At 45.1% G+C, this 6,000-nt stretch overlaps 1 protein-coding gene across 9 annotated transcripts in view; it reads left to right on the top strand.

Annotated features, from left to right (window-relative positions):
• TLCD4 (TLC domain containing 4) overlaps nucleotides 1–6,000 on the top strand; it is a 111,263-nt gene that overhangs the window by 31,259 nt on the left and 74,004 nt on the right. Inside the window, exon 1 of one of the 9 annotated variants that reach the window (XM_006165730.3) lies at nucleotides 9–157. The exons of 6 other annotated variants lie outside the window; for them this stretch is intronic. The gene's annotated coding sequence lies outside the window, so the exon portion shown is untranslated. Of the gene's footprint in view, nucleotides 1–8; nucleotides 158–318; nucleotides 478–6,000 lie in introns of those variants that run through there. 2 more of the 9 variants (XM_027767203.1, XM_006165731.3) reach the window with 2 other exon arrangements.

Genomic DNA, 6,000 nt, shown 5'->3' with positions numbered 1-6,000 from the left:
GCCTTCCGGGGCTCCCGCGAGCCTCTCGCCGAGTGGCTCTGGCCGGCGCCAGCCCTCGGGCCGGGCCGGATGACCTGGTGCCAATAACCACCCGCTGCCCTCTCCTGGCTCAACGCAGCAGCTGCCCGCGTGCGAGTCGCCCCGGGACCCTGCACAGGTGACGCTGTTTGGAGGGGGCTCCGGGAGGAGGGCGGGCTCGCTTCGCCCTGTGGCTCTTCCGCGCGGCTGAGCGCGGCGGGCAGGCAGGGGCGCCGCAGCTTTTTTTTTTCGGGGCCCGCGGCTCCAGCGCCGCCGGGTGCCCCGCCGGGTGCCCAGCGTTTCCCTCGCGTTTCCCTGGCTGTGCGATTCAGGTTGCTCTGTCTGCCTGCCTGGTGGCGCCTCTCGGGTCTTAGCTCAAAGTGGGTGGGTGCAAACCTTGGACATAAAGGAAACGCTTTCTGATGTAGAGAACCGCACACCGTCAGGCGCATCAAGTGGGTAAGCCCCTTTCCTCTCGCCTCCTTCTGAAACTGGTAGCTTTTATTTACCCTCGCACTTCTCAAGTGGGTCCCATTTTTAGCCGCTGGGTGCTGGAGCGTCTAGTGGGAAGAGGACCTGGCCCAGAGTGAGAGGGAGGATATATATATATATATATATAAATAAATAAATATATAAATAAATTTTTTCTAGATCTACCGTTGTAACCCCTGGCAAATTTATTAAACTAGATGCCTCAGTTTATCCAACCATGGTATAAGGTTTATAATGCCAGCGTTTTCCCACCGCCCCTGGACGGCAGGAAAACCTCTGTGAAAACGCTCGAAGCCGTCTAAGTTCACTTAACTGTCACTGTTGCTGGTCTGTATGGTCTTAATTGCACATATTTGGGTGTTTTTCTGGTACAGATTTTAATACGAAATGATAAAACTTACCTTAAAGAATAGTCTTTGACAGTGCTTAAACTAATCCAGATGCCAGTTTCGGGACCAAATAGAAGAGTGTGTGTGGATCTGAGGAATTCATGTGTGTCACAGGGAAAAAGCTGTTATTTTAGTAAAAATCTTTGCCTACTCAAATGGAGGAGAGAAAGATGGACATTAGATGGTGATGGTTTTTTTTAATGAGATACTGCTGTGTGACCACATGGTATAGGTTGGAATGCAGCTTCATCTTTGCGTAGCCAATTAAGGTAGTTAGTTTCAGTTCCCTTTCAAGTGTGCTATATATGAGTTAGAGAATTTCCTCCTTTATTTTTTCTCTTAAGGTGCATGGGTGAAACTAGAATTAGAAAAATGTACTACTGCTGTTAGGAAATTCCAAAAGGTGGCTTGAGGAACTATGGATTTTAGTTTATTTGCCATCTCCCCCCACTTGATAATCCAAAGAATAATTTTTTTAAGGATGTTGGTTCCTCTGCTACTTTCCCCCCCCCTTTCTATCTCTGCCACTTCTTTTTGCTACATTACCTCCCTCCAGAGTTGGAGTTTAACCTTGTAATTTTGCCCAAGTTTTACCTCTCAGGCTGGGTGCCTCTGACCCAGCAGCCCAGACATTATTACTAACATCATTAGCTTTCTGTTTCTATTCCTTCTCCTTATCTAATCCTTCTTTACCCTGGTGGAATGAATAATGACTCTTTGTTACTAAGGCTGTCTACTTACAGGTGACTAGGACTGGCAGTGGTCAAGGAGCTGGGGTTAAAATTTTATTGCAAACTCCAGAGAAGCCAGGTCTTCTCCAGGGTCTTCTGAATTAAACCATGGAGTATGGATGTGAGAGTTGGTCTGTCTTTTCCTTCATTTTCTGAAATCTCCATTGGAGAGGTTTATTTGATTATCAAGGGAAGCCTTGGTAGCAGGGAGCCATCAGAAATCTGAATGCTAGACTGATGAACATTCCTGGCAAGAGAGGAAAGGAGGAAATAATACCTAAAGAGAGCATGCAGCGTCCCTTCTGTACCTAGATAACCAGCTGTTAAGGAGCCCTGGATTTGGGGCTGGGACATGGGGAAAGGCCTGGGTTGCAAAAAGGAAGTGGCTTGTTGGGGCCTTCTCTCCCTTTCCCTTTGAGAGAATTTCTTCCCCAGTCAAGCACAGCTATCCTACAGTTATCAAGACTGCTCTGCCCTTCCTTGGTGCTCTGAAGGAGGCCCAGCTTTTATGTTCTCTGAGACTGGCCTTACACATGTTAGACAAAACCAAACCATGTAATTTGTAAGAGACTCAGAGCTCTGTGCCCTCCCCCTTTACATCAAGTTAGTATCTCATCTTACAGATGAAGGATTCATTTAATCTTCATTTTCTCTTGGAATGTTAAAAAGTGGGATACTCAGTTTGGTGAGAAGAGTAAACTGAACAGTGTACATGGAGATACAGAAAACTGTAGTTTTTCTGTTGAGGAACATAATGAATGAATTGTCTGGGGGAGAATCGTAGGCACTTGCTTAAGGGAAAGCGGGACTGGGGGTGGAGTTGTAGGACAGCTTGTGCCCTGGTCCTTGAGAGGAAAGGTTACCGTGCTAGTACAATCCTCTTGCCATGTGCCTTGTGAGAGGAAGAAGATAGCAGTATGGAGGTGGAGGAGCCATCTGTTCTCAGGATGGGAACAGACTTGAACTGAGCATTAGGAATGAAGCATCTTCACCTGGCAGTGGTATAGAGCACTGGATTCCACCTTGTATCATGATGCATTGCATCAGGCAAGTGAGGCTCATTTGGTACGAAAATCTAAGGTATTTCAAGGGCGGCTTTGGTGGTATTTTCTTTTTCTTGTTGGGGATGAAAGGTAGCACACAAAGGAACAGAGCCCTACTGCTTCGAGGCTTGTTATTCCCGTGAGACAGTTGGATGTGCTGCATGCAGATCCCAAACTGGAGAAGGCAGGATGAGGCAGGAATAGCAAAGGGTGGTTCTTTGCTCAAAACATTGGTCTGTTCGAGGAGAAGGCAGTCCTGTGGATACATGAGGAGTTTGTGAATAAACATAAAAGGCCCAGGTTTTTGAAAATAGCTGATGAAGAAGACAGCTGGAAGCCTGTGCAGAGCTTGAGCCAGCACGGGGGACAGGCGTTGCTGAACAATGAGGGCAGTATCATGGGGGGTGGTTTCCCTAGATGGATAAAGGCTTGTCTCACACCACGTCTCGAACATTTTTGGACTACAACAGAACAAAATGCATTTTTACAGAGACCCAGGACATGAATAAGTGTGTGTATCTGAAACAAGTTTCTGTTTCTGTTCTATTTCTGTTTCTATTTTGTGTTCTTAAAAACTCATAACCTATTAATGGACCACAGTCTACTATGTGGAATCCATTTGTCTAATGGGTGGTTGGAGATGTTCGGAGCATTGGGGGCACGTAGAATTGGAGCTGTCTGGACCCAGTCAGTGGACCCAGAAGGGAGTGTGGGAACTCATCGAGTGTCTCATGGTGTAAGACTCACATGGATGAGAGGCAGTGGGATGGGCGTTTAAATGACGACAGTAAACTGGTGGGACTTGCCACCAGTTTTATCCACTTCAAAGCCAAACAGTTGCAGTTGGGTTTTGAGTATGGAAGGAGTGAAACTGGATTTGAAAGCACATTGCTGTGAAGCCATGTTTGTTTTTTTTTTTTTTTTTCTTAAAAAGAGAGATTTTTGTTATAGAATGTGTGTGCTCGATGGAGAGACAGAAAGCAAGAAATCACTTCCCAGGGGGAATGGCCATGCAGCAATCCCTTCCCCATTCTCCTCTTGGGCACACATGCACCAACGTCCAGCATGAGTTTAAGTCTGGGAGTCCAGTGATGTAACCATTACGCCGCCATCAGCTGGTTCCCAGGATTTTTCTCAATGGGTTGAATGAGAAGACAAGTGGATCTCGAACTACTCATTGATCGATTTGCATCCTGTTGGCTTTCAAGGGCTGGTTAGGGAGCAAAGGGGCTCGTAGTGTGGAGTGGTTAGTGGGAGGCTCACACCACTACTTCCAGCTTTGAGAAGTCTTGAGCAGAAGAATCAGACAGGATGTGTTGTTTCAAAACCCCATTTACTGATCAAATGCGTTAGGAAGTTGGCCACTTCTCATTACATTTTATAAAAAGGTGAAATTATTGAGATATCCTTTGAAGACTATTTCAAGATCTACAATCAAACTTGAATTTATCACTTGTAGTCTTTGGGGGGATCATCAAGAAATAGGTGAGGTAGCAACCAGCATCTGTGAGCTAATTCCAGTATCTGCCCTGGAGTAATTCAAGGGCAGAGTCTCTCTGAGGGCTTTTGGTTTCTTTTTTATAACAGTAAACAACTGATTCTAACACCCCCACCAACTAGTTAAAACAAAGCTGGGAGAAAAAGTACACAGGTATCAGAGTTCACCCCAGCGGGTTGCTTAGTTACTGCTTGCTTTTGCCATTGCCTTTCTGACCTAGTTGGATCTTCTCTTTGACCCATCCCTTACCTTAGTTGATATTTTTTCTTTACATGTCTTCAACTCTGGTTTCTCAGATAATTTCTGACCCTCTGACTCATGACCTGGCTACTCTTGTGGAGCCCAGTTTTGGGTTCTGGCTTGTGCTGTGTGATGGTCCATTCTATTTTTCCATGCAACCCTAGAAACAACTAACTGCACCTTGATGAGTTTATATTTTAGTTCCAATTTAACTTGGAGCAGTTAGGGACAAGCTGGCCCTGTGGTCTAGTGGTTAAGGGAACTGGATCTCACATGGCCAACTGCAGTTCAAATCCCAGGCTGGGTACCTGTGGGTAGGTGCCTAAAATCCTGATGAGATTGAGAAATGGAGAAGGGAGTGCAGCATGCCTATACCCCTTTTGCGGGGTGCTTTTTTTCCCCTCCCTCTCCCTGTCTCACTCTGGCAAGTGCACGAGCCCTCTGGCAATTACAAAAAATAATTAGGGACATGGGAGCTGGGTTCATAGCTGAATGATTAAGGGAACCAGATCACGCATGACTGACTGCCATCTAAGACCTGGCCTGTTGGCTTGAAAAACAAGTTAGATGCATGTGCATGGATGCCTCACCCAATAGGATGAAGAAATGGAAGAGAACGGATTATGGTATGACCACACAGCATTTGAAGGGTGCTTTCTTCCTCCCTTTTTTTCTCTCTCCCTCTGAAGAGTGCATGTGCCTCTGAAATTTAAGACAGTTGAAGGAACATGAAAAACTATCATTGTCAAGTTAATTTTAACTAGTTTTTTCCAAATAGGCTTGAAAACCATTTATTTAGGGCCAGCAGGTAGGGTGGAGGCTAAGGGCGCTGGATTCCCACGTGGCCAACCATGGTTCGAGTCCCAGACCTGGAGGCTTGCTTTCTCACTTTCTCGCTCGTTTACTCTCTCTTGCTCTCTGAAAATATTCGAATAATAATGATCAATAAAGTTAAATAATTCTTTAAAAAAACATTTATTTACAAAATAAAGTGTATTCATTTCTTCTTTCATGAGAGAGAAAGAGAGAGCCCTCAGAAGGGCCCCCAAACTTAGCCAGCCCCTGATCACGGACACCCATACCCATCGTGTTCAGGAAGGTCCCCAGATCCAACCCTGCCACTTTCCTGTGTAAGTCAGCCTTACAGAGCCTGGTGTTAATGCTATGCCAGCTCCTCCTTTAAAAAAATAAAAAACCCTTAAAAAGAATATTTAGAAGACGTGGAAAAGGTCTTCCTATGTGATATGGATTTATTTAGTGGAATGGGAGAGGGAGTTTTCATTTGATGAAAAGTTTCTAACAAATTCAAAGGCTCCCTTTACAAAGTGTTGCATTTTAGGGATATGATTCTTAAGACTAGTCTTGTCCAATTAACATATTTTTTTCAAATACATGTAAAAACATCGAGACAATTATGAATGTAATGAAATGCTTTATAATTTATTTCATTCTATTTTAAGGACTTATAGCTTTGTCCAGATTGAGAAAGACTCCTGTCATATAGGGCGTGTGCGCTCGCCAGACAGACAGAGAGCGACAGAGAGACAGAAAGCGAGAAATTACCCCCCAGGGGGGATGACCATGCTGCA

Source organism: Tupaia chinensis, unplaced genomic scaffold, assembly GCF_000334495.1.
Source record: "Tupaia chinensis unplaced genomic scaffold, TupChi_1.0 Scaffold144016_1, whole genome shotgun sequence".
Taxonomy (NCBI): domain Eukaryota; kingdom Metazoa; phylum Chordata; class Mammalia; order Scandentia; family Tupaiidae; genus Tupaia; species Tupaia belangeri.
The sequence above is the reverse complement of the archived record's forward strand: the minus strand, read 5'-3'. Positions and strand labels throughout refer to the sequence as shown.